Source organism: Camelus ferus, chromosome 4 (assembly GCF_009834535.1).
Source record: "Camelus ferus isolate YT-003-E chromosome 4, BCGSAC_Cfer_1.0, whole genome shotgun sequence".
In the NCBI taxonomy this organism is placed as follows: Eukaryota; Metazoa; Chordata; class Mammalia; order Artiodactyla; family Camelidae; genus Camelus; species Camelus ferus.
Window position 1 is genome coordinate 13,756,997 of NC_045699.1, and position 15,409 is coordinate 13,772,405.

Sequence of the window (15,409 nt, forward strand, 5' to 3'; positions counted from 1 at the left end):
CAAATAATCTTGATTACTTAATGTCATAACTGGTGAAAAGGGACTTCAACAAATGCCTTAGTTTTAAAGATTCCACACAGTAAGACTTTGTAACCTTTACAGTACTACCACAGAGTTTTGCTTATGAGTGGGTCTCAGCAAACCTGTGTTAATTAATTGAAGGGACAAAATGCAGGCACCTCTCAATTTTTGTCAATGAGGGAAAAATTCCTCTCGTTTCATCATGGACTTAGATGAAGCTGCTAAGTGGATGATGGCATCTTCATGTGTTTAAAGGAAAAAGTAAAGAAGGTACATGGTAATGAATGCCTACGAAATGCCAGTCACTTTAGATCCTTTATCTCACTTAATCCTTAGCACATCCTTAGGCCATAAGAATATAGTCTCTGTTTACAGGTGAGAAAGTTGTGGCTGAGATCACACAACAATAAGGAGTATTTTCAGGGTTGGAACCAAATGATCTCTGACCGCAAAGCCCATCCATTTCTCATATGATAGTAAAATCTGTTATATAGTAAGGAGGCCTCATAATATGCTTTTCCTATAGCTATTTTCAAATGTCTGTGTACCTGGGTGGGTCACAAGGAGAAGGAAAAGAAAGCAGAGTCAAATTCCCTGTAGACAAGAATTTCAACCTGAATGGTATGTGCTGTTCTTTCTTTGTGTGACTTCACAGAGCATCCTGATACTGTGCAACTCTATTCATCTCAAGACATATGGAAAGAGTTTTATGTTTTAAACAATTAGACTTGACAGCACTATTGTTTCTTTCTTATTTAATATCCCTCAGCCTTGGAGCCCAGCCAGAATCTGTAGTCTCTCTCCAAATTTAATTCTTATTCCTCGTATGTATCACTTGGTTGTCAGGAGACAACAGTTAATGGCATTTGTTCTTGTGACTTAGGAGCTTCTGGGTTATGTCACTTTTGTAGCTGACCTCTCAGCTCAGAGGGAATAAAGTTCTGTGTCTAATGGTCTTTCAGGGCCCCTTATCATTGGTGATTTGACTTTCCAGATCCTATGTTGTTCTGTAAATGTCATGAGATGACAAGATTTCTAGATACTAATTTGTTTCTGCTCAAAAGAAGATGGCAGTTATAAATGTAGAAGAACAGTGAACAAGGATGTTATAGAGGAGAAACTGACAAGGTTATAGTTGTGGGTGTGTAACTTGATGGATTGGCAGGTCTAAAACTCCAGAGGAAATGGAAACAAAGACTGGACAACAGGGAAAAATGCATCTCTAAATTTTGTGTCATTTCAGTGCAACTCAGTTCAAGTCAATCATTTCAATTCAGTTCGATTCAATTCAACAAATACTTCTTTGATCCCTCAGTGAAGAGCAGGTACTATTCTAGATTCTGAAACAACTTATATTTCCTTAAGGTTTTGTGTGGCCAAGCAAAACAGAACTACACTGTGGACAGCTTTGGGAAAGTCACTTCACTTCCCTGGGTCTCAAAGTTTCCTCATCTGTTAAATGGTGTTATCTTCCAGTCATTCACTTCTGGTGAAATTCCTTATGGAAAGGCTTTGCTATAATTGAAAGAGCACTTGCTTTAAAATTGGTGAGTCACATCTTAGTTCTGGCTGTGCTTCTGTTTAGTTGCTTGCACTTGGTAAGTCATCGGCTTTGGGGGGTCTCTTCTGAGAGATCAGAGAAACTGATCTTGAAGGTTCCCATTTTGCCTAATAGTTCTGTGAGGCTGGACATAACCTCAGGTGTCCATGTTCATATCACACAGAGTAAGCAGTCAAACCATGGGGATTTTGTTGTTTTTGTGGTTGAACCTAATTGGTATTCTTTACTCAAAAGTGGTGTACATCCTGGTGTGGCTTGTAACCCGGCATACAACTAGTGCCTGTGGCAAAACACAAACAAACAAACAAACAAAAAAAAACCAACTTGTAACTTTGTCAAAATTTTTCAAAAAAGTCAAAAATTTCTGAAATGGATATCACGTGAGTAACAGAGAAGTTTCTGGCCAGATTTTAATTGATTGGTGTGAGGTTTATTTTTGTCAACTTGCAGCAAAGAAATATTTTTTTAAATTAACATTTATGGAGATCTGTTTTATCTATGACAGGTTACTAAATACTACAGTTTCTTTCTCTGTAGTGTCCCTCCTGCATTGGGATTTCCCACCTGATGGACATCAGGCTTTGCCATGTGACTTGCCTTAGACAATAAAATGTGAGAAGGAATTAGGTATGACACTTCTAAATGGAAGTCTTAGGAGAGGCCGTAAATAATTCCTGGGTTCCCTTTCTCTCTACCATGCGACCAGCAGTGTAGTAGGGTCTGGGGCATCCATCAAGCGTGGGACTTGGCATAAAAATACTGTAGAACTGTCCTGTGATTCTTGTAGGGTGAACAAGGACTAATCTTTTGTCCTTGTAATCTGCTAAGAATTCTTTTTCAGTTGCATTATAATCCAGTTCCCCCTCAGTACACTGTGCTTGCTACAGAGAAGTACAGCCATGAGCAAGGCGGATCTGATCTTGGGTCCTTTAGGGCTATTTCAGACAAGCAAGATGTTACAGTAATGCATGACACATGTTATAGTGGAGGGAGTACATATACTGGGGGAAGCAAACCTGGCCTGGGGGTCAGGGTCGGCCATCTTGATAATATGCATTTAAGCTGGCAGTTTATAAATTTATTAATTCCTATTAATTTATAGGAATAAAGCTGGCCAAGGGCCAGGAGAAAGAAGAAAGTATTAAAAACAGAAAAAAAAAAAAAGATAACAAGCTAAGGCATAAAGGCAAGAAAAGTCTGGGAGAGCTGAGGAACTCATTGTTTTGAGTGTGGCTGCAAGGGGAAGAAACATGGCTGGTGAGATACCATCAATCATACTACTGAGCATTTATTAGCTTTCTGCTAAGTGCTTTACATACAATTTCCTCGTGGTTATTATCACCGTTTTATAGAAGAGGAAACTGAGCCAGAGAGAGGTTGAATGACTTGTGTGTAGCCACACAGCAGGGATGTGATTTTATCTGAAGGGCAAGAGGCAATCACTGACTGGTGTTACCCAGGGGAGCCTTGTGATCAGACCCACATTTGAGAAAGGTGGTCGGGCTGCGTTAGGTTCCCAGCTCTAAGCCCCATTCTGGTTGGAGGACATGTGAGTCTTAGCTTTTGCTTTTCTTATCAGTCTGACTCCATCAACTCAGACAATTAGCAAGAGGGAAGGTGATGGTTGGAGCCCTGTGAAATGTCACTTTTTTAAAATGCTTTTTAAAAATGAATACACTTTATTATTATTTTTTTAATTGAAAAAGTATGAAACATTTCACAAATTTGTGCATCATCCTTGCACTGGGGCCATGCTAATCTTCTCTGTGTCGTTTCAAAGCGAGCACAGAAAAGGTCATGTTTTGAAGGAGTAGGGGTGTTACATGCAAGGAAGAATACATTATGGGTCTCAAAAACATTTAGATTTGGGTGATAGTTTTAATAACAATATGAATGTAATGAATTGATCCCCCAGTGAGCACTTGTACCTCATTCAAATAACAGATGTGATGTTACATCAATATTTTGAGCATTTCAATTTACTTCTGACCGTAAAATAGATAATATAGTGCAGAAGTTAAAGGCAGAGCCAAAAATCTTTAAAGCAGATTTAGTTAGTGGTCCACATGTTCCTCCCTCCTTGTTGATTTAGGTTGAATAATAGTGGTTCTAATTCGCATTTCTCTTTGTCATGAAGAGAGAGTTGTGTAGACCTCACGGGGAGAGAGTCCTCTGTGAATGACAGTGACATCTCTGACAGTTGTTTTCTCTCAGTTGTTTGGTATCTATCTGAAGTCTCTGGAGACTTGGGCCTGACTGAAGAGGTCCCCAAGTCAAGATGCTAGGGATTGTGATTAATATGAATGCTGTTCAGGCCTTTGTAAGATCTCTTCTGTTTCTCCAGAATTCAAAGGAAGAATTGTAGGTAATTTTGACATTTATGGTTTGCTTCCTATAACTTCCTCTGTACACCATCCCTGGAACCCTCACTCTTTCTTTTCCCCTTTCTTCTCCCTTTTTCCCTTCTCTTCTTTTCTTTCTTCTTCCCCTTCCTGCTTGCTCCTTTGACTAGTCTTTTTCTTCTTTTAAACAGCCAGTGTCTGGAGAAAATAACATGCTAGAAATGAGCCGACTGCCAATACACATAGAAAGATTTATGGCAACAGGGAAAAGATGTTATGAGTCGTCACACATATTAATCTTTCCATTTTGGTCTATAAAGACCTGGATTTTGCTACTTTTGCTTAAATGCTCTTAAGGAGATGCAGTTAGGTCAGAACAGGAGAACTAGACAGGTGAGAGGCAGAGATCTGCAGCTCAAGTGTCCAGGAATACTGGTGGGCTCTGCAATTATGGCATTTCTGTTAACAGCCACCGGCACTGTGTCCTTTGAGATACCATTTCAAGGGGCAGGCTTAGCAGAGGTTTTTCATGCCACTCTTTCCAGACAAACTGCCCAGCCAGGGAAGTTGTCAGAAAAGATCAGTGCAGGTTTAGGGATGATTTTGGTTTTTTTGTAGTCTTCCTGAAATAACCAATAATGAGTTGCGGGCTTTGATAGCTCTTTTTATAGGTCTTGCGGCAGCTGGATCAAAATCTAATGAAGATGTTTGCATCTGACAATGGCAGGCCTGCACGTTTCTATTCGATTTCTTGAGAGCACAAATGCATTTCATTTGGGAACATGAAAGGCATATTTAGTGACAACTGATGGTTCTTTGTTTTTTAATTCCCAGTAACGTCTTCAGTAAGTGCTTTTGTTAACATTTTCGCATTATACAATAGGTGACACAGGAAGATAATCGGTGTGCTGAAAGCAATTAAAGAGTTTATATCCAACTTGTTCTGCCTATTAAATGGATCCATTCGGCATAGAAGCACATTAACATCTTTACAGTGGAATGATTGTGAAAATGGGTTATTCAGGGGCCTGTGCGGCTTCCTCCTGCTGCAATAAGACATATCTTCAAGATTGGAGAAAAGGAATGAGCCATTTTTCTCCCCTTGGAACTGTAAACAGAAGTAAAACTATTAATAGATGCTGTAGCTAATCCTGAGAAGCTGCAACCAAGAGATTAAATAATGTCATGAAGAGAGAAAACTGGAATGCAGGGAGGGGAGGGAGGTGGGGGAAGGGGGGAGGCTGATTCCCTGATCACTGAGCTGCATTAGACAAGGACAAGCTGAAGGACTCCAGCTGATCAGAGGATTGACAATTGGTGTAAGAGGGGATTCCTGTTTTCAGCAAAGTAAATAGCCCTTCATCTATTTCCTGAAAACTGTTCAAATGGGAAGATTTATGTTTTATTTTTTAAAGAGTACTCAAGATGATTTTAAATGGGGTTTGGGTGCCTTGGTGAGGCAGCGGAGCCTAGAGGACACATGGACCTTGTGAGCCAAAAATGGTGTTTTTTGATTAAAAAAACAAAACCCAGGGAACTGGGAGGCCTTTGGGTACGTTCATAATTAGAGACTGGGACCCCGTTTTAATTGCCACATAGACTGTATTATAACAAAGGGGATTGGAATGTAATTAAATCTTGTACCTGGCATTTTAGAAATGATTGAACGTCCCCAAGTTTTATTCCTAATACTCTTGGACTTCTGTTCTTCCTCTCTTCAAAAAATACACGTTGATTGAGAGGCAGTATGAGTCAGCAGCTCTGCTAAGTTTTCTCACTTCTCTTCAGATACTTAGACAAATTATGAGGTTGGCATTATTGATACAATTTAGTACAATTCAAAGTGTGGTCCATGGACAGTATCATCATTATCATGAGTTGGAAACTTAACTAGAAATGCAAATCTTCTGGCTCCACACCAGACCTAGTAAATCAGTGTCCAAGCTCAGGCCCTAGGAATGGGTTTTAACCAGGCTCTACAAGTAGTTTTTATGCCCACTAAAGTTTGAAAAGCAACATTTTATAATTGAGAAATCTGAAGCTCAGAGTGTTTAAGTGATATATTAAAACCACACGCTATCAGAAAAAGAGGGTTGAATTTTGACTTATGTCCCGGGTGGGATCTTTTGCAGGATCACTGAAATACCTGGTCAGGATGATAGTCAGTCTTTGAAGATGGTTTTTCATTAGGAACTTGTGACTGAGAATGTTTGGAATCTATGATGAATGTGAGCTGTTGTTTCTCTGCCAATGTGCCTAGCTTCTGATAGAGGCCCAACTGGCCCTGCTCCTGGTGTACAAAGAGACAAGGAAAACTCAAACAGTGATTGGCAGGTGGGCTAAAGGCTGAGAGTGCATGGCACCCATCTATTTCACCTACTGAAACACCATGGAGCAGACTGAATGTTGATCATCTTTCAATATTTTTATACCTATTAAGCCCTGGGGGAAAGAATAGATCCTGGCATGTTAGAGAAGTGAAGCAAATTTCTTTGAGATTGTAGATCACTAAAAATCAGCAGTGAATTGACCTAGATCCAGGAGTTCATTGGGTGCACGAATATGTAGATCAGCACATGGGGAAAGAAGCTTTTTGATGTCTGGCCCTACTGACTGTCATTCTCCGTGCTCCAATAAGCATTAACTCAGGCCTTTGGTGTTCAGGCTGCACTGAGAACTCAGAGACAGATGAGGGTGTGACTGCCTTCGCTAGCATCATTTTGCTTTCACTTCACCCATTTTTTTTGCCCTTCTTCTTCATAGCATTTGGAAGTCGTCAGCCAAAGCTGGAAATTTGTTATTTACTCATTAAAGAGAGGCTTTCAAAATAAATTAATGCCGTGATTTGGCAGCTGATATCATGACTAATGGGTTTTAAGAAGGAAGTATGTTAGGGGAAAAAAACCTCTAGCTTCTTGTAAGATTCTGAGATTCAACCCTGAGTTGGCCACTGGCTGGTTAGTATGTCCTTGGGCTTGTTATGTTTAACTGCTCTGAGTCATGGCTTCCTTCTATAGAGTAGAAAGTGTTTTATATCTCATAGAGTGATTGTACAGATTCAACATGGGGGAACCATATTCGGTTTTCCCAGGGCCATCCAGGTTTACACCTGTTGTCTTGATGTAATGATGTATAGCATTGCCTTTCACTCCGAAAGTGTTCTGATTTGGATGATAAATTACATAGTCAAACTAATTAAAAAGATCCTCTATATAACATGTCATGTCCTATCTGTATGCAGTAAATGAGAGCTATTATTTGAATTATTGCTTCTGGGAGTCAGCTGTACCTTCTCACTGAGCCAGACTTAATTTTCCTCCCTGGAAATGGAATGTTGGAACACTCAGGCCTGGGCCTGTCTGTGCTACAGCGCCTGGCGAGGCCGTGTGCCTCCCTCTTCTCCTCCTTTAGCAGAGCCTGGGGCAAAATCACCGGCCCCTTCTGCAGAATGAAGCATTGCTGTCGCCTGTGGGTAACTGGGCCACTGCCGTAGTGTTTCAGAGCTTCTGGATGAAATCTCATGATTCGTTGTGGAAGTAGATTACTTTTTTGAGTACCCACTCAGTGCCAGGTGCTCTAAATCTCTGAACTCAAGATGAGCATTACTACTTTCATCTTACAAGTGAGGAGCCTAGACTCAGAGATGTTAAGAAATACTTTTAAGCTCACACATTTGATAAGAGGAGAAGCTGGAAGTTAAGCTTTCGTTTTTCTGTCTCCTGGACTCTTTCCACAGTATGTTCCAATGCCAATAATGAGGGACAATTCTAACACCGCATGAAACAGTGAGTAATACCAATCTGTTTGATGTCATCCTTGGCTTCCTATCTTTGACAGGTGGAGGAGAAACTCTCTGTCTCAAGAAAGGAGGACATTTCTAAAGCCAGCCTGCCACTTCTTTGATCTTACTGTTTCTCCCCAACATGCCCATCGTGATACAGTGTTTCATTGAACATGGAGCATACTGGGTATTAATTGCTGCCATCCTGCTGCCTCTGCTAAACATCCTCAAATTAGAATTATTCAAAAGCAGAAAGTTTCATTTGGGCTTGATGTGGGAGACATTAGTGGACAGAATGAGAGGAAGAGGGGAAGGAGGAAGTATGCCAGGATGACTATCAGATCAGACCCATCTCTGCATAAACCAATGGAGACTTTTTGGAGAAATCCATGCCTTCCCAATTCTCTAACCATTTTCGGCTAATTCTGACCTGCATTAGGTAGATAAAGATAAATGTGAATTTTAAATTATATTTAATCTTCATTAAAGTAATTATCTCTCTTAATGAAGAATTTGCTGGGTTGTGCTTGTGCAATGGAGTATAAAATCCTAAGTGAATAAAATCAATTTCATTTTCAGGCTAGCTTTTCTGTCCATTAATAAACAAGGCACAGAAAATATATTTGCTTAGAGTCCTGCAGCCAGCTCATGGCTCACACTAAGCCAATACCACTTACAAAAGCAGGAAAGTTGGTTTCCATTTCTTACTGTTTCATTTTTCAACCTGAAGGAGGGTTTTTGCCTTAAGGAAGTTCGTGAGTTTCCATGGTGGGGCTGTTTACTGGGCCCAGCAGTGAGACAGCTGTGGGTGATATCTCACACCCAATGACTGCTCTAATGCAGTAGTGTGTGTATGGTGCAGGGTATTTCATCTAAGTGCTCTGCTTTATTAATCACATAAGTATGAATTAGACTCTGGCATGCTTATGTTTCCTAATGTATGAAAATTGCTTATTTATTTCCATGCTGTAACAAGGGAAAGAAGCAGACCAGTTCTAAATAGCAGTGTACTGTAGTGTGAAGCAATTAAGTGAGTTATGCATGCCCTTTAAGAAGAGGGTAACTGGGAATTGGTGCCAGCTAGTCCTCGCCAAAGGGAGAAAAGGACATGTCACAGAGGACATGTCCAGGCTTCAGTGCAAACACATGAGCGTATTACTGTAACTTCGTCTCAAGATTTAACTGCTATAAACTAGCTGATTGATTTAGTTGCAACTTTTGGGGAAACAAAATACAAAATAGGTGAAAAGAGGGTCACCCATAGGAAGCAAAAAATGAATGATAATGATGATAAAATTTACTTTTACTTCTCTTTCATTTATGTACCACTCTTCCATGAAAACTTAGCAAGAACAGATACAAACCACCTCCAAAAACATAGTGTCCTCATACTCCCCCCACTGCTGGAAACAGCTGTAGCTCAGGGTCAGAGCAGCTCCACACTTCCTCCCATGAGTGTGTTTCCCTGTGTTGGATTAGTGACTTGTTTGTCACTTCTTATTCATTAAATTATGCTGTACTTATTATGCACCAAGTTCTGTTTGAACTGCTTATTTATATGATCATAACAACCATATGAAATAGCTTGTCTGACTGTTCCTGTTTTACTTATGTGGAAACAAAGGCACAGAGAGATGAAACAACTTGCCTGAGGTTACATAGCTGGTATGTATCAGAGCTGGAACTTGAACCCTGCCAGCCTGGGTCTGGAATCCATGCTCTCACCACCATGCCTCCTTGATTCTATCATGTTTGTGTGACCAGAGTAACATCACTGAACTACTCAGAATTTTGGTCCCTTCATCTGTAAAATGGGAGAGGTAACATTACCAAGGTCCTCCTCCTCTTTCTAAATGTCATCTGATTTATCCTTTACCCTTACTTTTAAGGTTAGAAAATTCTCTCATTTTACATAGGATAAAACCACCTCAGAGATATTTCATAGGTCCACAGTCCCAAGGAGTGTCAGAGATAGAGCCAAGTTTCAGGCTGAGGTTTGCCTATTCTAAAGCTCGCATTTCTTCTACTATATTGTGCTATAGGGCTCTGAGGGGTCATATGAGACAGTATATGTGAAAGCACCTAACACTTCCTGGCATATGATACACCTAATGACAGTGGACTCTGCAAGTTCTTGGCAAATGTATAGAAATGTTTGATTTTTGATCAACTACCATATTGTGTTCAAGCACTTACTACAGTAGCTAATCTCACACTTGATTGATAGTTTGCCTGGTTCAAAAGTCAAGATTAGAAATACTTTTACCTCGGAATGTGTAAGGTACCTGTCTATACCCTGTATTTAAGCTTTCATGTTTTTTGTTGCTACTTGTTTGTTGTTAGAAGTCTAAGAAGTCTGATATTCTGATTCTTGATTCTTTACATGTGAAATCTAGCCTCTGCCTGCTACTCACCAACCTTTTGCCCCAGAAGCTTATAAACTTTCTCATAATCTGCAGTTTAATATCAAGATGGTGTGTTTTCATATGAGCATTATGGTGGACAGTCAATGGCCCTATTCTATTTGGAAACTGCCTTCAGTTCTAGGAAAGCTTCTATTTTCCTTTTATTTTTGCTAAGTTCCTCCCTTCCCTTTTCTTTGCTCTCTCTTTCTATCACCTCTGTTATCAGATGTTTATGATCGTAGGTCTTGTATTTATTTATTTTTCTCCTGTTTTTTGTAAAGAATTTCTTTTTTGTTTAAATTTTAAAAGTTGTATTTGATTTCATCTTAAAACATTTATACTTATTTTAAAAAATTGGTAAGTGGGACTATTCAACACTACTGATATTTCTGTATTGATGTGATATTTAGCAATTTTATAGAACTATTTCTTTTTTCCTTTGAATTTTCTTGGCTTTTTAATGGAAATCTATTTTTCTGTCTGCAAATAATGATAATGTTTCTCTTCCTTTCCCCCCTCAATCTTTATGTCTTTTTTATGGGGGGGGTGCATCTTTTTTATTGTCATATTCCCTGGTGGGAATAAGTATCCTTGCCTTAACTTACTTTTCATAGGATAACTTATACATTTTTATCATTCAATATATGGTTACCTTTTGCTCTTTTTGGTTGAGACACTTTAAATTTAAGGACATTTCATTCCAAGACTAATTTACTCAGAAATTTAGTTATATATTTTTAAATAATACATGAGTTTTATGTCAGCAATTTTTTTTTGCATCTGCTGAAATGACTATTTAGTTTTCCTTCTTTGTGCTGTAATTCATGCTGTGATTCTTGTTTTTGTATTTTTGAATCGATTTTTGTAAAATAAAGATGACCTGTTTCTGAAAAACTATTTTGGGCTTACTGTGTTTTGGTAAGAGATATTTTAGAATTTCACTTCATTCTTTCTTTGTGTTTTTTAAATACCAGATTTAAAAATATTTAATTTTATATAATCTATATTTTAAGTGAATATTGTCAAGTTTAAATTTATTTTTTATCTAAAATTTTATAATAGTATCATTAATGTCTTTTAACTGTAACTCATGCTCCTAACTTTGTAGCTCCTGATACATATTTTTACATTTTTCTTTTATCTTTCAGCAACCTTCCCCAAGGTTTGCACATTTCATTTGTCTTGACAGAAAAAAAAACTTTAGAAAGTTACTTTCATTTTCTTGAATTGTTGCTTTTATCTTTATTGTTTCTTTTCTTCTAAATTTACCAAATTTTACTTTTTTTCTTGGTAGTTGATATGAATGCTAAACTGATCTATTGTCAATTTATTAAAAAATAACATTTAGAGCTATATAGTTTCTCCAAGAATTTATTGTTGGCTGCACTGTAGAATTTTGAAATATGGACTTTCTTTTTTAAATTAATTTCCAAATATTTGAAAAATTTCCTACTGCTTTCATATTTAACTCATAAATTATAGTACATTTTAAAATATCTAAGTTTATTTTATCTTTTCTAAAAATGTGTTTTGTTGTTTTCTTATTAAGTAGAGTTTATAGTTAGAAACTATTAATGTATTTATTTTGGTTGAGTTTTTTTGTAAAATTTATTATGTAGTCTATTTTTAGAAATGGGCTCTAAATACATTGTTAGTTTAAGCTTAATGATTGATCTATTAGTTTCTGGTGTGTATTTTTAAGTATCCCACTGTATTTATGGACTTAACAGTTTCTTCTAGTAGTTCTTCCAGTTTATTCTTTATATATTTTAGGAATATGTTGTTGGATGCTTACCAATCTATAGTTGTTATATTTATTTTGTGAATTTCTTTTTTTTATTTTTATGTCGTATTACTCTAGATATCCTTCAATGCATTTTGCTTTTAATTTTGTTCTGCCTAACAAAAATTTTGTTCTGCCAGTTTGTTCATTCATTCATTTATTAGCAGTTTTAATGCGGTAAAATGCATACAAAGTAAACTGCAGATATTTAAAATGTATAATTTATGTAGATCTGTGAAATCCTTACCTCAATCAAGAAAATGAGCATCTGTCATTTCCCAGAATTTCCTTGTGCCTCTCTGTCATCCTTCCCTCCTGGAATTCCCTGCCCTCTACCCTGGCAGCCACTGATCTGCTATCACTATAGATTAGATTGTATTTCTCAGAATTTTATGTAAATATTATTATACACTAATTATATACTATTCTAGTTTCAATGGCTTCTTTCATAAGGTATAATTATTCTGAGATTCTTATCATTTTTATTCTTATTGCTGGCATCTATCTTAGTCTTGCTTTTCTATCCAATCTGATAGTCTCTATCTTACTTGGGGTGTTTCAACCATGTACATTTAATGTCAATACTTGAGTTTAAATCTACAGACTACCTGTTTATTTTCTCTTTATCTCACCTAGTCTTTATTTCCCTTTTTCTCTTTTACTGTCTTCTTTTGGATTAATTGAATATTATTTATGGTTTCATTTTATTTATGTTTTTGGCTTATTAGTTACAATTCTTTATTTTATTATTGTAATAGTTGCTTTTTAAAAATATTTATTTTTCCTTTTCAATCTACCTTAAAGTGCCATTATACCACTTCATGTGTAGTATAGGTATCTAAAATTTATTTCTCTTGAGATGTAGAAATATCCATATTAATAATGGGATTTCCAATGGTTTAATTTTCATATCTGTCTATTCTTGATTAATATCTACCTGTTTTTGCTTATAATTTTTGCAATTTTATATATCATATTCTTTATTTAAAGACTTTAAACTTATTTTATGTTAAAGTTATTCTGAGAGTTCTCCATTATTCCCATTTTATTGGGGCTAAATTTATCTCACTTATTGTTAAGTTTGTGATTGTATTTCTACATGCTCTGAGTATTTTTTTTTAACTTTTCCTTCCCTATCTAGCAGGTAGATATTTGCACCCACCTAGTTTTCCAGTCCCTCCATCTCATATTAATGGCTTAGGCTCCTATTGTGTTTCAATTTTAATCTTAAAAGATGTAGCCCCTTGACCAGAAAGCAGTTTGACTCTGTCATTCTTTGAATTTGTTTGTGTGTATCTGTGTGTGTGTGTGTGTGTGTGTGTGTGTGTGTTTTAACAGTGGTTTCAGCCATCTTTAGTCTTAGAAACACTTGGAACTTTTATTCAGCCTTCTTCTTCAGGAGGTAAGCTTGCTCTAGCCTTCAATTCAGCCAGGGATTCTACTTCTCTTTTGTTAATTGAACGTGTTCTGTTTTTCCCTGTTACTGTGCAGCAGTGCAGGAATCAAATGTACAGTTACTTCTGTCCACTTGCAGACCTAGAGCCGAGCAGGCTCTTGGCTTCAGCCCTGCTCATCATTATGAGTTCCTATTCCATTTCTTGTGCACTGTACTATATGTTTTATTCTGGGGGCCAAAGTATGTCATTAATTTTAATGTTAAATATTTTATTTTTCATTTTTATTTTGGCACAGTACAAGGAGAAACTCGTAGAGTCATAGTTATTTGGAGTTTCATCTTTTCTTTCCCAAGACATCAATGATAAATAGTTTTATTCTTATTACACAGTAGAAAAAAATTTATATGTGGTTACTAAAAGGTGAGTGAAACCTACTTTACTTTGTTTCTAAAGATTCTGATTTGTGATATGAACGTACTTAGTCCTTTTCTCAACTCTGTATAAATTTGCCTTTTGGTTAAGAATTTGAGAAGAAGAAAATCACTCATAGGTCTGGGGTGACCTGTACTGTAGGATAGTTAAGGATGATTGGTAGTCTTTTTTTTTTTTTAAATAGTTGTGTTTCAAATTTAAAATTGAATTGAACTAGAAAAATAAATTATGGAGACATGACATTCTCTCTGAGCAAGATAAGCCTGTTCAATAGAGTGAGAAGCAAATCCAAGTCTTCCTGTGGCATTCTGGGCCTCTCTAGAATTACCACTTTACGTCTTATATTTCTCACTGCCAGTCTCGGCTTGTCTCTACCAGTAGGGGCTCTCACAATTATGGAAAAAAAATTTTTTTAACTTGGAAGAAACAGTTTGTTGTCTACTTCCATCATACATAGTGCTGTAATGTAGCTCTTTTTTCCCTCACGTAAGCTGGAGATGGAGGGAAAGAAACATCTCGTTTTTGTTATTTTCTTTCTCAGCAAACTATCACATCCTCATTAAAGCGCCACAAACATGACAACACCTGCATCGGGCCACCTGCTTCCGTTCGTGTGACACAAATAAATTCCTCTCAGAGGTGACATTGAAACTACTACGATGCATCTGAAGATACAAGGGATTCCTGATCTGCTTTCTTTTAGAAAGGAGTTTGCTTGGCTTGATAAAATTTAGTTCTTTATATTTGAATTTCTGATACTTTAAGAAAGAAGCATAGATGAAAAGGGAAGATAAAATCTTAATTAAAACACTGAACTATTTAACAATGATTAATAAGTGATTTTTTTCAGATGAGCTGAATGTTTAACTGTTCACTTTGGGGAGTTTCCAAGAGCCTGGATTCTGGAGGCAGGCTACCTGAGCTCAAATGGCTCTGCCATTTATTAGCTGTGTGGCTTTGAGCAATTTACTTAACCCCTCTGTGCCTTACTTTCCTTATCTGTAAAATTTGAGATTGTGGCTACATCATACAATGTGGCATGCATTTAATGAATTAATATATGCAAAGCACTTATAATAATACCTAGAATATAGTTAACAGTAAAGGAAAGTTTTTTTTTTATCATCTATGATGTGTTAAGTTTTATTCTAGGCGCTAGGGATACATTGGTGAGCATGATAACAGAAGTTCTTTGGTGCCATTCTAGTAGGGGAAAATGTAGTAAATAAGTAAAATAAGCAATCAAGATAATTTCAAGTAGTAATATGTGCTGTGAAGAGAATAAAAGGGGATCATAATTCCTAATACTAGAGCCTAATTCTGTGTATGGCTCACTCTTAGATTGGAGAATTGTGTCTTCATCTTTTGTCAGCCCTATTCTTTTGCCATAAACCACTCTCCCTGTATGGATTTCCCATTTGACCACTGATCCTGATTATTTTCAATTTAACAATTTACATATAAGTGAGATTCACTTATTCCAAATTCACCATTGCAATGGGCAGCCGTCCAGATGAGAGCTGAATCAATATTATTTTATCTTATTTTTTTCCTATTATGCTTGATTGCTATACATATAAATCATAACTGACTAGTTCATGTGTAGAAGTAATAGAAATGGAGTTACTCCAGGCATATAGATATAAGCATAAAAAATTCTGTGGCTAAAAAGGAACAGGGCAATTTA

The 15,409-nt window shown here is 36.9% G+C and overlaps 1 non-coding gene across 1 annotated transcript; it reads right to left on the minus strand.

The window, feature by feature from the left end:
* Positions 1 to 3,283: 3,283 nt before the first annotated feature.
* On the minus strand, positions 3,284 to 3,386 carry LOC116663424. The gene has a single exon (XR_004319677.1). It is a non-coding gene; the product is annotated as a U6 spliceosomal RNA (small nuclear RNA).
* Positions 3,387 to 15,409: the final 12,023 nt, after the last annotated feature.